This window comes from Podarcis bocagei (genome assembly GCF_964188305.1).
Source record: "Podarcis bocagei genome assembly, chromosome: 10".
NCBI classification, from domain to species: domain Eukaryota; kingdom Metazoa; phylum Chordata; class Lepidosauria; order Squamata; family Lacertidae; genus Podarcis; species Podarcis bocagei.
This window is the reverse complement of record NC_138135.1, coordinates 37,276,820-37,300,583: the sequence shown is the minus strand read 5'-3', so window position 1 is coordinate 37,300,583 and position 23,764 is coordinate 37,276,820. Positions and strand designations below refer to the sequence as shown.

The window sequence follows — 23,764 nt, the reverse complement described above, 5'->3', positions numbered from 1 at the left end:
CCCACTCAGCTGCAAAACTCACTGGGTGACCTTAGGCCAGACACTATCTCTTCGCCTAATCTTCCCTGTAGGGCTGTTGTGAGCATAAAATGGGTAGGGGGAGCTCCTTGACCTCCTTGCAGAGGGCTAGAAATGTAACAATAAAATAAATAAGTAAGCTACATCGTTCAGGTTGGGGGAGTTTCCTGCTTGCCAATGTATTTCCAGCAGAAGATACTCAAGACAATGGACGTTGTGCCCATGACCAGTTTAATCACAAATTATTACTTGTGTTTTTGCTCCATTAGGCATAGGAAGGAGGCTGTCTTAACACATAGACTGTTGGAAATGTTCTATCCCCAGGGTTTCACTGACAGTCGCCTGTTTTTTTTTGCTTAGACCCATCTTTTCAGATCCTGGGAACTTGTTATAGCCCTAGGGGTTTGGACGTTCCAGCTTCATTATGGTGTGGTTTGGCACTCCAGAAGAAAGCTGGATTTTGCAAACAGTGTTTCTATATTATGTGGAATGTGCTTTGGAAAGCGAGGGACAAAGGAAACTATACTGTCATGGCCTAGCATTGTCCATGTTGCTAAGTCTATACTGACTGGCAGCTGTGCTCCAGGGAGGGGTCTCCCCTAAATGTCAGGGGTCAAATTTAGGACCCCTTCAAACCAGCTTCAGTCAAGCATCATCATCATTACCATTTCGCTTATGCTTATTCTTCTGAACTAAATAATGACCGAGTGCTTTCAGGATTCAAGGTGGAGGATGCCGGAAAGTTGTTTAGATTTCAGTGAGAGATGTAATCGGATACGAAGGCAAGCTATAAATGAGCTTTCAACACAAGAAACTGCAGCGAAACATGATATAATGGGAGGTCCTAGCAATGAAATCACACCGTTACCTAGATGACTGCATGCTAGCATTTTTGTCTAAAATGTTTTCATCTAATTTTAGAATTTAGATCCCATTTAATTGGTCTTCAGTAAGGGGAGGCCTTTTTCACAGGAGGAACTTAATTCCTTCTCTGTTCAGGAAAGTCAAAGCCTATTAGAAGCCAGTGGAGAGCTTATTTTGAAAGGACAAAATGGCTCTGCCCCTCCCTCCCTCCCTCCAGCTTTTTAAGCAAAAAGAAACAGCAGCTCATGCATCATGAAATGAGCCCAACACGAGGGCTTTCTCCAATTAGAAAATAACGAGTAAAACAACTATTCTTTTAAAATCAAAAATAATGTAATGCCACAAACATGATAGTGATAGAGACTAGATTGTTAGTAAATGGTTATGTTCTCTCTGGAAAAACATTGGTGTACCAATCCAACAATCCGGTGTGGAAGTAACGAGGAGTGTATACTCCTTTTGCCAAAGCAGGTATCTAGAAAGCTACTATTTTCAGTTTTCACTCTTATCCTTAATGGAGATAAACAAAAATGTTCTCAATAGGAAGCCAATCTGCTGCTGCCTTCCAGTGAGAGAGACAAAACCTGTGCATAGACTGATGGTCAGGTAAAAAACGCAGTGATGTATTGCATAATTCCTCCCATTCTCATGTATCTGCTCATGAAAAGGGACTGCAAGGTTAGAAAACTCCCTCTCCTATCAAATTACAGCAGTGGTTTTGCTGGCTTATGAGGATGCCTGGGGAGGGGGGACACGGATTCAACACATCATGTTTAAGAAAGGCACTCAGCTTCAGTGGAGTTGAACCCTTGAAGGTCCAAGCTCAATTCAGCAGCAGAATAGTTAGGTGAATGAATCTAGTTTAACTTAAAATTCCATATGCGCAGGCAAGGAAGTAAAGGAAAGAAGCTTTTTCTTAAGTGGACTGGGGCAGGGAGAAGAAGGTGGTGATGGCCAAATGTTTCAGATGACAGTGATTTATTTATTTTTAGAGCACTTATGGAATCCTTTGCTGTTTGAGGTGAACGTCCAAAGTGGCCAACAATAAATATAGAACTGGCATAAAACAATCAACTGCAAAGTGAGACAGCATAAAATAATAAGAATGAAAGCTGCAAAGCAAACACATCAAGCAAACTATAGCCCACCCCTCAAAGCCCCCCAGGACAAAAGAAAAGGAGGCCCGAAGTGAGGGACCTAGGGGAACAATTTTAGTTTCAGAGCCTGGGTGCAATGGCAATAAAGACCTATTCCTGAGTATCTACCCAATTAACCTTCAAAGATGAGGTGATGTGGATCAAAGGTGCAGGTAAGCTTGAATCCTGAATATATCCTGGTCCAAAGATTGCTTTGAACTTTAAAGAGAATACCAGCACTTGGAACTGGAGGTGGAAGCAAATATCATTTGCTCCATGCAGTGGGTTCAGTTAGAACTCTCACCATGACATTCCATACCAGTTCAAAGCTTCTGAACATGTTTCAGGGCAACCCCACACAGACTTTGTACAGTAAACGAACCTTTTCAGGTGCTACAGTGTGTAGGGTGTTGAACAGAATACAGGGGCTCTTGTTCAGAGAGTTTGTACATTCAAGTTCCCTAGGTTGGAACAGAAGTCTAAAAAAAGGTTTTGAATGCTAGAGGAAGTATTAATTATAGCACAAGTTCATTTGTCTTACTATACATACTAGTAAATGCACCTTGTGTTCTGCAAGCATAGATAGAAGCTCCTTGCTTCAACTCTGCCAAGACAGAGTTTGAAAATGCAAACAAAACTCCTAATGTTCACCTTGACATGTTCTGTCTTGGTACACTGACTCTGTTATGAGGTCAACTTGCCCCAGGTGTAAAAATGTTCCATTTTCAGAGTTTTCTGAATCACCATGTCTTGAGCTACATGTGCACCATCTTTCAGGTTTCTGGTCTGAAAGCATCTTAGCTATGTTGCAGTGTACTCTGAGTCATTCATTTTGACTAATCCCATTTTCAGATTTTTTTATTTGTTAGGGTAATTTTTTTTGGGGGGGGGAGTATTTATTTTAGTCATTTTATCCTGCTTTAAAAATATTTTTGCCATTCAGGAAACCTACGTATCCATTCTCTCTCTCTCTCTCTCTCTCTCTCTCTCTCTCTCTCTCTCTCTCTCTCTGGAACATGTTTAAACTCTGAAAATCTTGTTTTCGTAACACACTAAATCAGTTGTCCTTTCACCAGTGCCCTAATGAATAATTATTACTGAAGCCAATAGATTCTTATTAGCAGATGTATTATATGTTGAATATAAATGGAATGTAACAGGATAGTTCAGAACATAAGGTACATATGAACATATCTGTAAGTTGTATATTTGTTTAGATGCTTCCATGACGGTTGGTTGGCTCCCTTGAAATCAATGGGTCAAGTTAGTCATGATTAGCTTAAGTTGGATCCAGCGTAACATTTGTTACTGGCGATGTATATGACTGGAAATTACTGATTGCAGTATTTTATATTCATGTATGTTGTAGAGGATAGTCCTTTAATTCTTTCTCCTACCTTGGAATTAAGGTAATAATGCTATATGTGGATCTCTTAGTAACGTCTATAAATAGTACAGTGACAATGAGTCCTTTTGCTAGACAGGAAATGCAGACAGTGCATCATTATTATTATTATTATTATTATTATTATTATTATTATTATTATTATTATTATTATTATTAAATAGAACTCTACAGATTTGTATCTAGACCCAGATAACCTTGCCTGGTGTAGCTAGCAGAAACCTGCCTTAAGCAGTGTATGTCGACAAAGAATAAATTGATATATATTCTAAGATTCTAAGATTATTTGTGCTGAATATTACCTCTGACGGGTGGCATCCAGGAGATCCCAAATATGGATGGTTCCCAAGTCTATGCTCAGATATTCAGGCTATGGGTACCTCCAAACTATTACTATTTCAGGGTGGGATTCAATCACATACTGACAACTTCAGGTTGATCAACCTGCTTCTCCAAAAGAGAGGATTGGTTGAGAGTTGTTTGAAGACCCCTTTTCCCTCATAGAGCTATAATTTCCAGAGTTCCTTGGGAATAGGGACTGGTGGTTAAACCACTGTAGCTCTGTGAGAGGAACAGGAGTCTCCAAACAACTCTCAACCAACTCAGTCTTTTGGGTGGTTAACAAACTACACTTCCCATAATTTTTTGGGGAAGTCATGGCTGTTTAAAGTTGTATGATACAGCTTTAAGCGTATAGTGCAGGCGGAGCCAGAAATAAATCAGAATGAATTCTCAATTAAATAGCTGACATCATCTAACACCCCTGAAAACAAATCAGAATAACTGAGCAATAAGCAGGTCATCAGGAAGTGATCTAATGGGCACAATTAGAATGTGTGAAACAGTGCCCCTCTTTCCCCCCCGGATGCCATTTGATTTTACTTGCATGAGAGAGGAAAAGATGTGCTCTATATGGGTTGTGGCCTCTGCTGTGCTCATGTCCAGTTTGCAGGCTTCCCACAGGGATCTGGATGACCACGGTGAGAACAGGGTGGGCCATTAGCCTGATTCAGCAGGCTGGTGATAGGTTCTTATGCTCTTAGTTGCTTCATTCATATCTTGCTTTTCTTCCATCTGGTAAGGTGGCATACATAGAGTGATAAGACAGTCTGCCATCTTGGCATTGATCAGACTCAGACCCTGCCACCAGCAAGATGGCTGCATATGTCTCCTCAGAGCATGCTCTGGAACCCTATAAGGAGTCAATTATTGTTGATGCAGAAAACTGTATCGCCTTACAGAGCATCTCCATTGTAAAGGCTCTCATTCGTCACTCTGGAGCTGACAGAATTGTCTGCATAGTGAAAAGGCTGACATTCCCTTTTAATTAATATTTTATGCAGCCCATAATGTTTTCAAAGGAAACAGGATCTATTTTATGAAACATTTTACTGGAAACGCTGATGCTCCAAGCTCTGTCAGGACTTTTATATTTGCATTAGTTGTTGTATTGAAACAGAAACAGCTTTCATTTGCAGTTGTTCAGCCTTGGCTCAGTGAGTATTTTGGCATATGTTCCCTCTACTTATAAAACATTCTGCTTTCACTTGATTCTAAGATTCAATAATGTGAATCAGAAAAAGGGAAGAGGAAAGATTAATGGGTTGTTTGATTCCCCGCCCTCCAGTGAACTCTCCTTTTAATAGTAGGGTCCAGATCCTAAGATCTAGGCAGTGAGATATTTTACTTTCTTGGGCTCCATGATCACTGCAGATGGTGACAGCAATCATGAAATTAAAAGATGCCTGCTTCTTGAGAGAAAAGCGATGACAAACCTAGACAGCATCTTAAAAAGCAGAGACATCACTTTGCTGACAAAGGTCCGTATAGTAAAAGCTATGGTTTTCCCAGTAGATGTATGGAAGTGAGAGCTGGACCATAAAGAAAGCTGATCACCGAAGAATTGATGCTTTTGAATTATGGTGCTGGAGGAGACCCATGGACTGCAAAAAGATCAAACCTATCCATTCTGAAGGAAATCAGCCCTGAGTGCTCACTGGAAGGACAGATCCTGAAGCTGAGGCTCCAATACTTTGGCCACCTCATGAGAAGAGAAGACTCCCTGGAAAAGACCCTGATGTTGTGAAAGATTGAGGGCACAAGGAGAAGGGGACGACAGAGGATGAGATGGTTGGACAGTGTTCTCGAAGCTACCAGCATGAATTTGACCAAACTGCGGCAGGTAATGGAAGACAGAAGTGCCTGGCATGCTCTGGTCCATGGGGTCACGAAGAGTCGGACACAACTAAACGACTAAACAACAACAGATCCTAAGAGGCTCATTAATAGTGCCCGACTTTGGGCAGTTACCTCTCCCCACTCAGCCTCCTATACCACAGCCCATCCTGTTTAGGAGGGTCTCCTGACACTCAAGAGAGTATTTGGGGTGCTGCAGAACAAGATGGATTGGGAAAGCCCCCTTCAACCAGCCCCCCCCCTCCATGGGCCCTTCTTAGTATCAAAAAGATTGCATTTTTATGTGTTTGGGGAGGTCAGTCTGAATGATGCCCCAAGTCCCTTCTAGTATCCTATATCCAGTGAGGGTTAGAGTCTAGTAGGGGAGGTTGCTGAACCAATCTTTGTAATACAATGACCGTGGGTGGCCACGTAAGTGCCCTCCTCAACTAGGTTGCAACTGCTAAGTGAAGGAGAACAACAGGCCAAAGTGTGGCTAGGTGTTTGTGTGAGAGAGCTGGAAGAGGCAGGCTGGAAGCAGGGGGCAGAAGCATGTCTTGCTCAGTGCTGGATCCAAAGCTGTGACAAGCAAGCTATTTTTTTGATGGAGGGAGGTTAATGCTGGAAGTCCCTCCATCCTATGCTCAGGTTGTAAATATGTGTAAATACAAGCCTATATCCTAAAGACACCACAGTCCCCACTGACCTTCATTCCAAGGAAACCAAACCCTGGAAAAGTACTTGGGACCCCCTGGAATCTCTTGCTGCTTGGAGATTGGGGAGACACAGAATTATGTCTTAAGATACTTATCTCTGCTCTTAACTATTTTGTACTCCCGTTCACTGGGGTATGCCTGCCTGCACCTGTTTGTTTTTATGCAAATGATCATTAAACAGAACACGTAAAACTGGTGCAGTCTGTACCTTATTTCAGTTTGTATCACCGACATTCATTTTCAAGCAAACGCAGTTTTCTTGTCAAAATCTAAATCAGCGTTCTCCCAGTTCAAAATGGTAAAAGTGGAAGTGTGGCTCAGCAGTGTACTCTTCAGTACTTCTTGTAACATGGAAGTGCTTCTTGGTGAAAGTAGGCATAATTAATGATTGGCATGCGGCATGGCAGGTTTTTGATTGCATCTCCTGATGTACGCTTTTTAAAAAAGAGCTTTAAAAGTGCCAACAGAGCAATGGGGTGGGGGGTGGGGGCAGCAGGGCTTGGAAGGCGGGTGCTTAATGAGGGTCCCAACAGAAGCCCTGTCTCCAAAGCCACTGTTAGCTTCACTCTGGAAATGCTACTAGCAGTTTTAGTAAGGTAAAGGTAAAGGGACCCCTGACCATTAGGTCCAGTCGTGGCCGGATCTGGGGTTGTGGCGCTCATTTCATTTTATGAGATGAGGGAGCCGGCATACAGCTTCCGGGTCATGACTAAGCCGCTTCTGGCGAACCAGAGCAGCACACGGAAACGCCGTTTACCTTCCTGTCTGAGCGGTACCTATTTATCTACTTGTTCTTTGACGTGCTTTTGAACTGCTAGGTTGGCAGGAGCTGGGACCGAGCAACGGGAGCTAACCCCGTCATGGGGATTTGAACCGCCGACCTTCTGATCGGCAAGTCCTAGGCTCTGTGGTTTAACCCACAGCGCCACTAGTAAGGTAAAGGTAAAAGAACCCCTGCCCGTACGGGCCAGTCTTGACAGACTCTAGGGTTGTGCGCCCATCTCACTCAAGAGGCCGGGGGCCAGCGCTGTCCAGAGACACTTCCGGGTCACGTGGCCAGCGTGACATCGCTGCTCTGGCGAGCCAGAGCCGCACACGGAAACGCCGTTTACCTTCCCGCTAGTAAGCAGTCCCTATTTATCTACTTGCACCCGGGGGTGCTTTCAAACTGCTAGGTTGGCAGGCGCTGGGACCGAGCAACGGGAGCTCACCCCGCCGCGGGGATTCGAACCGCTGACCTTTCGATCGGCAAGCCCTAGGCACTGAGGCTTTTACCCACAGCGCCACCTGCGTCCCTAGCGCCACCAGTAGGAGGGTACAATTTTGATTCTGAAAACAACACAGGAAATGGTTAAATCTCTCCTCCAGCTATACTGCTTCCCTGAACAAGTTCTCTCTCTCTTATATTAAAGCTTTAAAAACACATCAGAAGGTATCAGTCATGTAGTTTGACACTAAAGCAAAGATAGGGAAACTGTGACTGAGATGTCGCTAGACTACAATGTCCAGCATCTCTGACCGCTAGCCATTGTTAGTTAAAATGGATGCTTCATAAGGCTGAACTCACTTTGAACCCAGTTTTATCTGAATGCTGTAGATTCACCAAAGTGGTCAGAATACTCTGGGTCGACTAGCATGTCTGGTTGGTTTGTGGCTTTCAGGTCTCTTTCAGAGCTCAGTTCCATGATCAGGGCCAATACAAAGGATGAAAAAAATACAAACATATTTGTACACATACAACCTACCTTTTGAATTTTTCAAACTGTTTCACAAAGGTTGTTCATGGCATTTTGTGACAAGTATTATGCAGTAAGTGCTTGGCAGCCATCTTTATGGCTAGTGTTATAACATTAGTTATTGCAGCAACAGTAATATTACTGAGCAAGTATATGACACATACCTTCTCTTTTCTGGTATGGCAGGCCTAGAATGGTTATGACTAGTAACACTATTAGACTACTAAGAAGCTGCTTGCCAGGATCTCTCTCAGCGAAAAAAATACTGGGGTGATCAGCATCATTCCAAGCAGCTTGCTACAGGCAAGCTTTCAAGCAGAGTGAACCAAAGAGCCTTAAATAGCCTGTGGATTAGAAGGTGCTGTCAAGAGTAATAGATCAATAGACAATTTCGAAGAATGAATAGAATCCTATACAAAATTAGGTGCATACAAAGCTGGTCTGCACACAGGACTTTATGAGACACATTATCTCAGGGTTATGGGTTCGAACCCCGCATTGGGCAAAAGATTGTAGGGGGCTGGACTAAAGGACCCTTGTGGTCCCTTCAGTTCCATGATTCTGAGATCTAGGTGGAGGGCTGTTTTCTATGCTTCATTGAGAAGTCTAGTACAGTATGCTACATGGATTCCATGCCAGCTGCAATGCTTCTGGGATCTGTCATGGAAATTTTCTGTGCAATCGAATTCCCTGTGGGGATTTCCTTTAAAAATACATGTTATGAATTATGCCCTGAACCACACATCGGTCTGGGAGGGGTAGATCAGGTTGGTTGGTTCATAGCGTATTGGCAAAGATCAAATGCCTCAAGGCATCCCTAAAACTGTAGTGGTGACTTATTTATTTATTTAATTTATGAACTATTTCCCATGAAACATCCTGAAGCAATCAACAGTCAGAACATATATGAAATTATAAAACTTTAATCCAGAAATTTAGAAACATGAGTCCATCTAGGAACAACAAATAGACTCATTTGTAATATGTTAGTCTGTTCTGTATCTGAATTTCTCATCAGGCTGTTTATAAGATCTGTGGTCTTTTTTCTGAAAAAGCTGCTATTATTCTTATTCTTATTATTTATTACCTTAATTCAAGTTGGCTTCTCACTGATTTACCCTGGGTTTCACATGCCATTTATGGAAAGGAAAACCCAGGTTGGATTATTAAGATAGCCACCCGGTCGCCATGCTGTGTCCTCAATCCTTGGTAATTGAATAATCTTGTATCTGAAGCAGATAATCAACTGTATATGTAATTAGACCTTTCTCCCCTGAAAATATAAAACTATTTTATCAGAATAATGAACGGATGAAATATAGCTAAATTATGTCTGCAGAAGTCCTATCATCCAATAAACTAAACCATATTCTTTCTTTCTTTCTTTCTTTCTTTCTTCTTCTTCTTCTTCTTCTTCTTCTTCTTCTTCTTCTGACAAATTTTATCTGTCAGTGTTTATTTAGATATCAGCAATATATTTTAGTAATCCTATGGACCTTCTTCATCACATTGTTGTTATGTTATATGTTCCAGGCTGGGTTGGTTTTGCTTTCATTGCTTTGGGTTGGTGTGTTTTTTGCCCCGGGTGTGGTGTGTGTTTAGTAGGGCTTGACTTGCAGTCAGTGGCATAGCGTGGGGTGTGCAGGGGGGGGGGCGCACCGGGTGCAACATCTGGGGGTTAGGGTTAGGGGGCGCAAATCCACGGGTTAGGGGGCGCAAATTACTTGCCTTGCCCCGGGTGCTGACAACCCATGCTACGCCACTGCTTGCAGTAGCAAGGGAAGTTGGAGAACAGAAGAACTGCAAGATAAGAAGCTGAACCTTCAAGGCCAGCTGGCTTAATTGGCTCTACAAACAAGCTGCATGTCTTTTGTAATCTGCTCACTGAGTAATTTTCTGACTTTGCTAAATATAGATATGTGATGCTGTTTCCCTCCAAACAACAAAAATATTGACAATGTATTATATTTTGTTCTTCCCTCTGAATGAGCATGTATACCTATAGCTTAGGTGTTGTGCATACAACTTAACAGTACTTATTTAAAAACAATTATGAGATAGTATGGAAAGGAATTAAGAAAGATATTGAAGCGTGGGGCAAGCTGAAATTGTCATTCTGGGGCAGAATAGCCACAATCAAGATGAGCGTACTCCCCAAAGTGTTATTTTTGTTCCAGAATATCCCCATAATTAAAGGTACAAAGTTATTTAAAGAATGGCAGAGAGTGATCTCAAAATTCGTCTGGCAGGGCAAGAAACCAAGAATAAAATTTAAATTGTTGACAGATGCGAAGGAGAGGGGGGGCTTCGTCCTGCCAGATCTGAAATTATATTATGAGGCGTCATGCCTATGCTGGGTTAAAACATGGATAAAATTGGAAGACAAGGAAGTGCTAGACCTAGAGGGATTTAACAACAGATTCGGGTGGCACGCCTATTTGTGGCAGGAGAAGAAAAAAGTGCACAGGGGCTTCGAAAATCACATCTTTAGAGGCCCACTGATTGAGGTATGGGAGAGGAATAGAGATATGTTAGAACCTAAAACACCCCATTGGCTATCGCCACTAGACGTCATGAGCGTTAAAAAGATTAACATGAGAAATAATTGGGCCACTTATGAACAACTGTTAATGAAAGAAGAAGGAAAGTGGAAAATGAAGCCGTATGATCAGGTCAAAGAGAAAGTCTATGATTGGCTGCACTACTTCCAGATAAATGGAATGTTTAGAAAAGACATTAAAGACAAAGGATATGCTGATAAAGATTCTAGATTCCAGACAGAGATACTGAATAATAACTATAAAATCCTATCGAAAATGTACAATCAGCTATTGGAATGGAATTTAATAGACGAGGAAGTAAAGTCGGTGATGATATATTGGGCTAAAGATATTGGTCACAATATATATTTCGAAGAATGGGAGAAACTTTGGAAAAAACATCTTAAGTTTACAGCTTGTGTGACATTAAAGGAGAACTTAATGAAAATGTTCTATCGATGGTATATGACTCCTGCAAAATTGGCCAAAATGTATGGAATCTGCAATAAATGCTGGAAGTGCAAGGAAAGGGAGGGGTCCTTCTACCACATGTGGTGGGAATGTCAAAAAGTTAAAGGGTTTTGGGAGAGTGTATATAATGAAATGAAGAAAATCTTAAGATATACCTTTATTAAAAAACCCGAGGCTTTTTTGTTGGGATTGGTAGGAAAGGAGATAAAGAAGAAAGATCATAAGTTGTTCCAGTATGCAACAACAGCAGCAAGAGTTTTACTAGCTCAAAACTGGAAATCAGAGGGCTTGCCGACTATTGAGGAATGGAGAGCAAAACTGTTAAGATTATGCGGAGATGGATAAGATGACAGGGAAAATTAGATACTCAAAAGACCAGAGGTTCATTAAGGATTGGGAAAGCTTTACGAAATATCTGGAAAATCTAAGTGACGGACAGATAACACTAGTGGGCTTTAAAGGAGCTCTGTAAAAAGAAAAGGTTATTGTCTAAAGAGAATTGGAAGAACTGTGATGAATAATGGCAATATAAAACAGGAAATGCGAACCTTCATAAAGATTATAACGGATGATTTGTGGAAAGGTTGAAGGAAGTCATACCAAAAGTCTGTGAAAATGAGAATTGAATCTTTTTCTGCATTTTGTATTTTGTACTACGCAAATTAATAAAAATTATGCATGGGAAAAACAACAACAACTTAACAGTACTGAGGCACATCGAAGTCTATCAAATTTACATAGAGCTCTAAAGTGCAGACCTATCCCTAGAAACATGGCACCAAAGGAAATCTGGATGTCATGCTTACAAAAGACCCACTGAAATCAATGGAATTTAAGCCTGAGTCCAGTGAATTAACTCTAAGCATAACTAAGTCTGGATCTGATCCAATCAGACTTGCATTCTTTGGGAATAGATGCACAAATCTGGGAAAGAATTCTAGTAGCAAAGAATACCAATAAAGGAAACAGCCAATTTAAGTGTGTGAGAGGGCACAAAGTACCCTAATATTCTGTCTATTTAGCTGACACGGACAGCAGCTATCAATAAGATGTTGGGTGTGAAGCTTTCACATGGCTTAGCACCATGTTTAAAGTCTTTGCACTCTATATGGTCTTCCTGACCTTTATACCGTATTTTTTGCACCATAACACTCACTTTTTTCCTCCTAGAAAGTAAGGGGAAATGTGTGTGCGTGTTATGGAGGGAATGCCTACGGGTGGCATGCCTACGGATTTTCCTCCTCTAAAAACTACGTGCGTGTTATGGTCGGGTGCGTGTTATGGAGCGAAAAATACGGTACATGCCAGCAATCTATGGCCTGGATGGATGCCATGCTATATGCAAACTCTGTGTGTATACATGGTGGTTTTAAATGTTATAGTGAATTACAGAGAAAACTGCATCCATAGGGACTCTGATGTGTCAGGGATAATATTTAATAGGTGTCTTAAGAGGAGATGGTTAAAAGAATGATTGCTTTTCTGTCATGCCTTTCTTCCAACAGAAACTCAGGGTGTCCCCAGAAATCACACAAATGCCACCATTGTATTAAAACAATAGTTAAAATAGTAACTTAAATCTGTATCAAAACTCAAAAACAGCAGACACAGTGGAGTGTCTGGCATAGCAGCATACAAGTTAGTACTTCAACTAAGGTAAATTAAGTTGTTATATTAGCTAGGAAGTTGAAACCTCATAAAAGCATAAGCTTGCAGAACTATTCTCAGAAGTAGTTTTACCTTTTAATAGAGGCCAGAAGGGATTTTGCTGGGTGTTTAAAAGTCTCAGGGCATAGGCCCATGATACGAATTAGCATAAAATTTGCAATTTATATGTAGAGATGCAAATGCAAGTCTCTGAGCAAATTAGGTTGGTGGGTGGCTGAGGTCTCATTGGTGCTGCACTTTGAAGTATGCAAAGCCATCCTTTAATATTTAAAAAATAATAAAGGAAAGTGGTAGAAGACCAGGTGCTCATTGCAAAAGACCCAGGGCCACCCCCCTAACAATGTTCCTTGAAGACCAGCTCTCCTACACAGGGCAGTTGAACTGATTTCTAACAGCAGCTTGAAATATGTGTATTTCTTTGCGGAATGCAAACTGAATTAGCTTTTTTCACATAAACCTTTTCTCAGCCCCCCCCAACCTTGCATTTGTTCATAAAGAGTGTCAATATAAATTCTGATCATCTGACAATGGTTTTGGGTTTTCTTACTGAAATATATATTTGGTAAATTGTGGAGCACTGATTGCAAATTCATTATTCATCATGTAAGTCTTTGAGGTTGATGAACCACCATTTTAGGAACTGCACCTGCAGCAATAAGCTTCATGTGACAAATGGAATCTATTTTAGTTTTAGCCTTGGCTATTTATGCTGGCATTTGTTTTAGAGGCTTTGATTTAGATATGTATATAACATAGCAGCTATGACAACGATGTGAAGATGTTGTAAAAGATTGTAAAAGACATTGTGGAGTTTGAGACTATCATCTAGAGAAGCAAGATTCTAATCACAGTAGCAGATTCAAAGTATAAGGCGAGAAATGCCATGGGATTAAAAAAACACACACCTGCCTATGTAGTGTCCCATCCCACCCCATGGTCTGGAAAGAGAATCTTTGTGTTTTTCTTGGAGGGCCAGCCCTACTATTAGCAGAGTGGGATAGCTGTTTCAGGCAGCTGATTTTGCATGCCATGAAAGGACAGCTCATTGTTTCCTTTTTAAGTTGTTATTATAATATTTTTTTACTGCCCCCATGTTCTCATTGTAATCCATACACTTCATAGCAGAAAAACAAAAAATAAAACAATTTTTTCCTAAGTGGATTAAAACATTTATTTGCGTTAATGTTGAGGGACACAGTTTATTCTGAGGCCAGATTTGGGTGTGGTTGACGGCAGAACTTTGTATGTCCGTTGCAGAAATCTAGACTCCTTCATGGTGTGACAACTGTCTTTATTTTCCTTGTGGTTAATTAACAAGGGCAGCTCCCCCAAACTTTTCATCCTGTCAGATGTTGCCCTCTCTGTGGCGTAAAGACACTAATGCTTTAAATGATGAATAATAGATGGAGGTTGTATGTACACCATGGAAGAAAATTAACTTTCAGCTGATGGTGGGAAGCAGTGCAATCTTTTGCATTCCTACTCAGAACCAAGAAAGGGTTGAGTTCAGCGGGACTTGCACCCCTGTTGCCCAGGACTGCACCCCGACTCTTTGGCATGCGCGAGCATCATGCTTTGGTGCGACTGCGGAGGTGGTGGAGAAGTAGTAGTGGCAGTGAGTGATGAAACATCTTTGGGGCACTGGTTTTTACAGCTCTCTGCCCCTTGTCCAGCATCCACAGTTCCCGTGGGCAGCTCATTTGTCTGCAGGATCAAAAGACACAGATTGCCCTAGGAGTGTTCTTGGCCGGGCGAGCGGTGGTGGAAATGTGTTGCTTGCCTCAGCCCTGTGCTGTCAGGGCTCTGGCGAACTGTCATGCTGGCACCGCTCAAGTGCCACCTGATTGGCTGCTGGCAAGGGCTGATTAAGAATACTGATGCTGGCTCAGCTGCTCTGTGGCTCCGTTCTCTCCCCCCCCCCAACCACTCCTCAACTCCTCCCCCACCCCCCCTCCACATCATATCTCCAAATAGCAAGTAATTGTGAGCATATGAAGACAGCAAGGGGGTGGGGGAATCCACATCGCTAGCTTGAGTCTCTCTCTCTGTGTGTGAGGGAGGGAGACACAGAGGGGGAAAACAACGGTCTGTTTTAGCTGCAGTGCTACAGCAGAGTCAGACTTCTTCCCTGCCCCAGGTTTTGTGCCAGCACGCAAACTGCTTACAGGTTTGACAAGCTGTGAAAAGACTTGCCTGTTGTTGTTGTTGCTCCTGCTGCTGGTGCTGCTGCTGTGTGTAAATTGAGCATCCTCTGCCTTGCCTTTCGCTGGACCGGCGGATCTCTTGCTCTTGAGAAAGGTGTTTTGGAAGGGCCCCCTACTAAAGTGGTTCTCTTCAGTTCTTTCTATTTTTATGGTGAGTACCGGCATGTGCACAGACAATGTTTGCTGCAGTGCTCGCTAGCTCTCTTCCATCCCCGCTCTCTCTCTCTCTCTCCACCCCCCCCCCCAGTGGATCACAGCTAAGCCTCTTGACCTTCATTTACTGTCTCATTTTCTCTACCCTCCTCCTGCACTGGCATGTGTTTTATGAAGTAAATGCAAGTTGCTCTTTGGTCGGGCTCCTGCGCCTCAACGCCCCTCGCTTGAAATCCCCTTTTGTCCTTGAAAGAAGGAGCAAGCATGCTGCTGGCTGACAGCTTACAGCAGTGTGAAGGAATCCTGAAGAAGTGGAAGAGGGGGACTTGGGGAAAGACATAGGTCTGCCGCACCACAAAAATAAGCTTCATGCTTTACAGGAGAGGGAGGGAGGAAAAGCCATCCCTGGGCTTTCAGAAGGGGTGGGAGCTCATGTCTTTCCTACCAGCATTTTATCATCTCTCTTCAGGAGGGCCTCTTGAGGCACCAGCTTTCTAAGTGCAAATATCTGAGAAGATTAACTGGGCATTAAAATGAGCTCTCCTTTGTGCTGAGGAAAGCCAACCTGCGCTGCTTCTAGAGGAGGGAGGTGGGGGGGGGGGAAAGAGATAACTTTAGTGAGCAGGACTTAGACACCTCTCCTCTCTTGTCCCGAGAAGCCTCAAAACTTAAGTGTTTTACAACGCTTCAAGGAGAAGGAAAAGTGCACATATTTCCAAACAGAAATTATAATTGTTTGGGCTGTACTTTGTCCTGTGTTAACAAAAATTTGATTTGAATATGCCTGCTGTCAGTTGATAACATAGCACATATATAGTGTATAATGGAATATAGCAGTCTCCTTAGTGTCTTTCCAACTTACCTTTCTAAAGGGAAGAATGCTTGTACTGCAGATTAGTTACTGTGAGCTCATCCTCCACAATATGTTTTTCAGTATGAATTTTATGAATACATATGATGCCCAGCTTAAATGATTCCCTTGGATCATTATTTCACTGTAATCATAACCTCAAGCCCCAAACCTACATAAAAATTTGAAATGAGGTGACCGGTACAAGGAGAGGAACCCATGTGGTTTAATACAAGAAGAGACAGATTCCTTAGCATAGATCAGGTTTGCCACCAGCATAAATGGCTGCTGGGGGGCAGCTCAGGGTCATGTTGTGCAATACACTGCCAAGGTGATCAGGGTGATCAGCTTTGACAGCACTGGTCATGTCTTGTGAAGAGCAAGTGTCCATAAACACATTAGTTGGTGTATAACCTTCTGTTCTTTCTTAATGCTCCCTGACTTCACCTTGGATAAGAGCCAGGGCATTTCTTTTACCTGCCCCAGGCTACAATCCTATAAACATTTTCCTTTGAGTAAGCCTATTGAACTAAATTGTGCTTACATATGAGTAGACATGCATAGGAGTGTGCTGTTGGTGTCCTTTGTTTCCTCCCCAAGATCAGAACAGAGATGGAGTGTCATTTTAAGCTACATATTTTTAATAAATATGTGATTTTTATAACACGGTCCCTTGGACCTTTAATATTGATTCAAGCAATTTAATCCCTTGGAAACTGATGGGACAAACTGGACTTTCTGGCTTAACTAGAGCGCAGATTGGACTGCTAATAAGAAAATCTCAATTAGTGATTTGACCTGTGATGTGAGTAGTACAGGAAGTAGTACAGGAAGGAGCTATATTATTTTTCTGATAATTATGGGCATGCCTGCAATAGTGAAAAAATACCAAGATTACCATTAATGGGTTTTGGGTTTGTTTGTTTTTAAGAAAAAAGAAGCAGTAACACTGCAAAGTTCTTCACATTTAGTGTGACAGCAAATCTGGTGCACAGACATGGGCACTTGCGACCAACTATAACTTTGGCATAGTGGAAATAGTGATCTGTTGGAGCGGTGCTGGAGAATCTGAGCTACAGTGGTGATGTCAACATCTGAGTAAGAAAAAAGTGCAGTGAGGTGAGATGCTTCTTCAAAACAAAGGAGGGGTCTTCCTCAGACCAGTACAAACCAGGTTATAACTCAGGACACACTACTTGTCTTACTTTGTGTTCCCAGCGGAATTGCGTGAGACTGCCCTGTGTTAACAGCAACAGAGAGCAAAAAGGGACAAAAAGCCATTCAGTTCCATCCTTCCTACATGAGAACGCGCACACGCCTAAATACAAAGGGAGCAGATGCACTGCAGAAAGATTACTGCAGAGCAAATTGTTCCAAATGACTGAGCGAGTGAACCAGTTCAAACAATGCAGGAGGAACTGTTGGGGTTTAAGCCCAAACAGTCTGGTGTCCTCCAAATGTTTTGGGACTGCAGCTCCAGCCAGCACAAACATGCTGGCTGGAGCTGATGTGAGTTGCAGTTCAAAACATCAGGAGGGCACCAGGTTGGGAAAAGCTGGTCTAAACTTTAGGCATCTAAGTTTTCTCCCTACACTGCAGATCTGAGAACCTTTGAAGCTTGCTGCACAGGGTTGCTAAGACTTAACTAGTAGGTTCCTTGACCCTTCAACTCAGTGTTTTCTGGTTATAGCGTAGGTTTGCAATTTATGACGTATTTCTTTATTAAAGTACTTGCACAGTGGATAATTCTTTTTTGCATTGTAAACATGTTGTGTGTTGCAAAAATCCCTCTTTAGTCATCACTGCTGAAGTGTTTGGGTGCTGCACAGCGACGTAAATATGTGATGCTTCTAAAACTCTCAAGATTTGTTTCAGGCTCACTGAACTAATAATATAGCATTGATGCAATTGCATTGTATCACTAAACTTTACATTGGGTTACTGAAGCCCAGAGGAATCTCAATGCATTCCATCAAAATGACACCTCAAAATTATAGCAGGTAACTAGGATGCTTTTTCAGACCCAGTTCACACCACTGTTCATATGTAGCACATGCTGCATGAAATTAGCTAGCAGCTCTGAATATATGGAAATTACATTTGTGCAGGCTATTTCCCCCTAGAACCTTTCTTAGAAAGTTATTTTGAGCATGGGATGTTCTAAAGGCTATTACATGCTAGATACATAGGACAAAATTTGTGTATTAATTTAATCATTGGTTGATGAACAATATTTTATTTGACAAGTTCTATCCTTACAACCAGGCTACAATTGACTAGGGTTCAATTAAAATAGGAGCAATACATGCATAAACAAGGAATAGCTTGCTTGCATTATAACAGCCAGTTCCTGGGGTCCCTCTGTCACATTCTAGCATTACCAAGAAAGGCAGTCCAGGACAGGTAAGTCACATGAAGCATCAGGGCAATGCAGTTATGAGCAAGTGTGGTTATTGGTGGTTCCCATTGAGCTTCTAGGGAATAAAGTAAATAAGTTGCTTCCTGGCACACAGTTTAGGAGGCAAATGCTGCCTAGTGCCCCTAATTGGAATTTCACTGGTAGGGAATTCCACTTAACTTCCTTTCAGTTCTCTGTGGTTTCTATCACCTGCCTCATGACAGGTGTTAATACAATAAACTTCGTAATTATCACTAACTTGGAAAGGTTAAAGATGTGCCTTCTGAAGATATATTTCAGCTCTAATTATCACTGTCTGTAATTTTTGCATCTCATTGCCACACAACTCCCACCTTACAACTTTCCACTTTGTTTGTTTGTTTGTTTTATTTCATGCATTTATGTCCCACCTTATACTAAATGCATTCTGAGGAAGAGGGTTTGAATCCACAAAAGCCAGGTCTCAAGGTGCCACCAGCCTCTTTGGTTGTCTTAGTTATTTCCTAGAGCAGATGGCATAAGATAAGTGGCTTGGATCCTAGCTATGGTTCCATGAGCAAAAGAGCTCAACCTGTTCATGGATAGGGCTGAGAGCCAGTAGAGCAGGCATGTTCAAAGTCAGTTTCGGGGGCCTAATCCGGACCGCTGGTTAGTTTAATCCGGCCCCTGTAGCAGTTTATTTCCTGGGTTAAAATCCCTCAAAAACCCTCCACAACCTTAATCCTAAAAAAAGCTCAAAGCTCAACAACTTCAACCCTCAAAAAACTTCAGTCTTAAAAAAGCTCAACAACACTGGGGTACAATCATAAAAAAGCTCAACTACTTCACTTCAATCCTAAAGAAAGGTCAACAACTTTGGTTGGCCCTCACGGCCCTTCACTTCATCAAATCTGGCCCTCTTTAAAAACAGTTTGGACACCACTGCAGTAGAGGATCCCACTGGTAGACCAGGGGGAAACAATTGTCACAGATTTCCCTGCTCTAGTCCTTTGTGTGGCCTTTCATGATGTCACACCCTTCAGTATTCCGCCGATTAAAAGTGAGATGCGTATCTTTAAGTGCTGTGCTCCTGTGCAAGCCAACTCAGGTTTCCCAGCCCCTGTCTCCATTACTGGCAGCAGTTCCCTCCATGAGCACCACACCAGCTCCTCCTCGTCGTCCTCCTCGGCTTCTTTTCCTCCTCCAGCGGGCAGAGGAGGCATGGCTTCTGGGCCCAGCGTGGTTGGTCTGGCCTGCACAAGCAGCAGCTCCCCCCCCCCCACTCCACCTCCATGGGCTCTGGCATGGGCGCCCTCACAAAGTGAGGCTTGGCATGGAAAATGAGACATCCAATCAGAAGCTGGGATGGCTTCTGTAATTCCGGTATGTCCTGGTCAAATTGGGACTGTTGGTGGGTATGTGTTGTTCCAGAGGCTTCCTAATTAGGCACAAGGGGCTGCAGGAGGAAAGAGCCACCAGCAAGAGCTCCCCCCTCCGATTTTCTCCTGGCGGTAGCATTCCGTAACAGAATACTGCATGTATTGCATATTTTCTATTAGAACCTAGATTTCACAGGGGAGATGGTAGCATGGACCTCTATATACACAACCAATTTAACTGATATCAGCAATACTTATGCTGCTGTCCCTTTGCACCACTAGGAGCTGTTGAGCCCAATGCACCTAGTAAAATCAGCCTTGCTGTAGTTTCGTAGCCTTCTGTACATGCCCAAGTATGCACACAAGTTTAAACAAAAGGTCAGCATTCAGTCACAGTGTTGCAGGCTCTATTATCTACTAGGCAACAGCAGTAAATGCACTCTGCCAGTTCGGGGGCCCAGCCATGCTAACTGACCACTGACACCAGCCCTGCAGCAGTTCTCACAGAAAGATCAGTGTGCATTAAATCTAAAAGCCAGAGCAAAAAAGCGGCGAGTGTTATTTTAACAGCATCGTTTAACTATTCATGAGTATCAGTGCTTTTAATTGACAGATAGCTTCAGAAGGACCACTGTAGGTTTTGGCTCTGGCTGCATGTAGAGTATTTCTTTTTCTCGCAGCATGGTGTCATGTTAATTTATTTGCAGGGTGTCTGAATCCTGCATAGAAAACAACTGCAGAAAGAACATTTTAAAAAAATCCATTCTGTTCTTCATTCAGTGAGCCAACAACACGAACTGGACTGATTAGGCAATGTACACACACACTCAGTGTGGCTGAATGACCACAGGACTGTTTCATTTAAAAGAGTTTTATATAGCTTATTTTTGTCCTATCTCTGCAAGAATACTGGATACTACATCCAGTATTCATGTTCTGCTTCCACTTTATTGTGGCTCATATTTTTACCTGTATCCATTTCCTGTGTACATGACTAACCTTTTGACATTGTTACCTAGGTTGGCAATTCAGCCCTCAAATTAACTATATCTGGATCTGAAACACTTATGTATGGATATAAGTCAAATCAAGTTCATAGAAAGGGTGCCTAGTTTTGAGATTTTGAACTGTATTGAAGTTTAGAGATGTGCAATGCAATTAGATGCAGGTTTACTTGGAAGTGAGCCTCTCTGGATTCTGCTAGCATAACCTTCAGAGAAAGAACTAGGTGCAATTTCACGCGTTAAACTTATTAAATATTAAAAAATACATCCTCAAAATAAGTCTGATTAGTCATAATTATCATTCAGCAACATCTTAAATCTGTAGGTAGTATGGTTCGAATGACTAAACTGAAAAAGCTTTGTGTGTGGGAAAATGGACCATTTTCACATTTAAAGCACAAAGGGTCTTGTAACAAATTTACCAGGTCATATCCTTTCATGGGGTAAATTCCATTTGACAGGTACTCTGGTCCATAAAGTGTATACCATAGTAAAAGAGTTACTCTTTAAGGTACTGCAAAATGCTATTTGTTTTTGTTGCTACAGGCATGGCTACTACTATGGAATTTGTCTGTTTTCCATACACGGAGGAAAATATGTTTTGGGTACAATTCTTAAAGTTTTGTCTTTTTAACTTTTTATTTATGTGTAAATTGCCATGAGACCGTGGATTAGAAGAAGATTAATAAATTAATTGCAATAATAATAATAATAATAATAATAATAATAATAATAATAATAATAATAATAATGTTAATTTAAATATCAGTGGTTCATATTTTCTGTAATCTTGGCACTAATTTTTTTTATACTTCCCCTGGTACTTCAAAGAAGATTTCTCACTTCAACCTGCAGATGTAACGGAAGAAGTAATAAAGTGTTCTAGATGAAGGCTCCAATTGTAAATGCATTTATGATGGATTAAGCCCAATTGATCATGGTAGAACTTAGTTTTGAGTAAATATTATATAAATGCCATTGTTGACTCTACAATCCTGTCCATAAACACATATATGTGAGTAAATCCCATTGAACTCAGTGGGCTTTGCTTCTGAGTAGACATACACAGGCTTTCTAAGTGTGTGGTGTTGTGGTTAGAGTGTTGGACTAGGACCTGGAAGGCTAGGATTCAAATCTCCACTCAACCATGAACCTCACAGGGCTAGTACTTCCTCTCAGCCTACCTACTTCACAAGGTTGTTATAGAATTGGGGGGGGGGGAGAGACCATGTACTTCATCTTGAGCTCCTTGGAGAAAAATATGAGATATAAGTGCAATAAATATATTACAAATGTTCCATCTTCAAGAATAAAACCAATACAGACAAATACAGACAACTTAATTGCACATTTCTATTCTCATCAGATAGGTGGATTTAAAGTGATGTGAGCACAAACTGTTGCCTAGGTAGGAATTATATAGATGTACCCTTAAAAATAAGGGACACAGGTGGCGCTGTGGGTAAAACCTCAGCGCCTAGGGCTTGCCGATCGCATGGTCGGTGGTTCGAATCCCCGTGGCGGGGTGAGCTCCCGTCTTTCGGTCCCAGCTCCTGCCCACCTAGCAGTTTGAAAGCACCCTTAAGTGCAAGTAGATAAATAGGTACCGCTTTATAGCTGGAAGGTAAACGGCATTTCCGTGTGCTGGCTCACCAGAGCAGCTTCATCACACTGGCCACGTGACCCGGAAGTGTCTCCGGTCAGCGCTGGCCCCCGGCCTCTTAAGTGAGATGGGCGCACAACCCTAGAGTTGGACACGACTGGCCCATACGGGCAGGGGTACCTTTACCTTTACCTTTTTTACCCTTAAAATGATGCCTATGAACTGACTTGCTGTACCATGTATTCCATTATATGGCCGTACCAAACATACTCAAAAAATGTTTCTGTAATAAGTTCTGTAATAGGAACATAGGATTTTTAGGTTCCCAGCAGAATACTCTGACTGATTCCCAACTGAATACTCTGACTGTTTAACAGCTGTGACTCAGTTTTGTGATGTGTCTGGTCTTCTATCTCACACCTTTAATCTCTGTTATGTATGAGGGCCAGCTCTGATCAGGCCTATTAAATGTCACTTGGCTTGTCATCACACTTGTGTGTCATCGGGCAAAGAATGGGGGGATGATTGTAGACTGCAGTTCTTGATCACTTACCAGTTTATTGGGGTTTTCTGTTTACCTGTGCACCTTGAGGGACATACAACAAATACACTCATTCTCACTGGGACTGGTGGCTGCCCCAGTCTATACTTCATTACCAGTTTCCATGTATGCATTGCATCCGCTCCCCCCCACCCCAGTTTCCCTCTTTTTGTCAGCTGCTACCCTGAGTCCTTTGCCTTCTCCAGCAATGGTCACTTGCCCTCCCCCTTTGTCTCGATACCCAGGAAATGCAGGATTTTGCACACCCTTTGGCCTTTCCCACCCAGCTCTCTAATCCTCACCTCCTTTGACTCCCATAAGACTTCTGACATCACAGAGGTCAGCCATAGTTATTTGATGAATTGTTGTTGTTGTTTAGTCGTTTCCGACTCTTCGTGACCCCATGGACCAGAGCACGCCAGGCCCTCCTGTCTTCTACTGCCTCCTACAGTTTGGTCAAACTCATGCTGGTAGCTTCGAGGACACTGTTCAACCATCTCGTCCTCTGCCGTCCCCTTCTCCTTGTGCCCTCCATCTTTCCCAACATCAGGGTCTTTTCCAGGGAGTCTTTTTTTCTCATGAGGCGGCCAAAGTATTGGAGCCTCAGCTTCAGGATCTGTCCTTCCAGTGAGCACTCAGGGTTGATTTCCTTAAGAATGGATAGGTTTGTTCTTCTTGCAGTCCATGGGACTCTTAAGAGTCTCCTCCAGCACCATAATTCAAAAGCATCAATTCTTCGGCGATCAGCTTTCTTTATGGTCCAGATCTGACTTCCATATATCACTACTGGGAAAACCATAGTTTTGACTATACGGACCTTTGTCGGCAAGGTGATGTCTCTGCTTTTTAAGATGCTGTCTAGGTTTGTCATTGCTTTTCTCCCAAGAAGCAGGTGTCTTTTAATTTCGTGACTGCTGTCACCAT

At 42.2% G+C, this 23,764-nt stretch overlaps 1 protein-coding gene across 6 annotated transcripts in view; it reads left to right on the top strand.

Annotated features, from left to right (window-relative positions):
• ANO4 (anoctamin 4) overlaps window positions 1-23,764 on the top strand; it is a 146,500-nt gene that overhangs the window by 17,431 nt on the left and 105,305 nt on the right. The window contains exon 1 of one of the 6 annotated variants that reach the window (XM_081209447.1): window positions 14,716-15,084. The exons of the other annotated variants lie outside the window; for them this stretch is intronic. The gene's annotated coding sequence lies outside the window, so the exon portion shown is untranslated. Of the gene's footprint in view, window positions 1-14,715; window positions 15,085-23,764 lie in introns of those variants that run through there. 6 annotated transcript variants of the gene reach the window in all.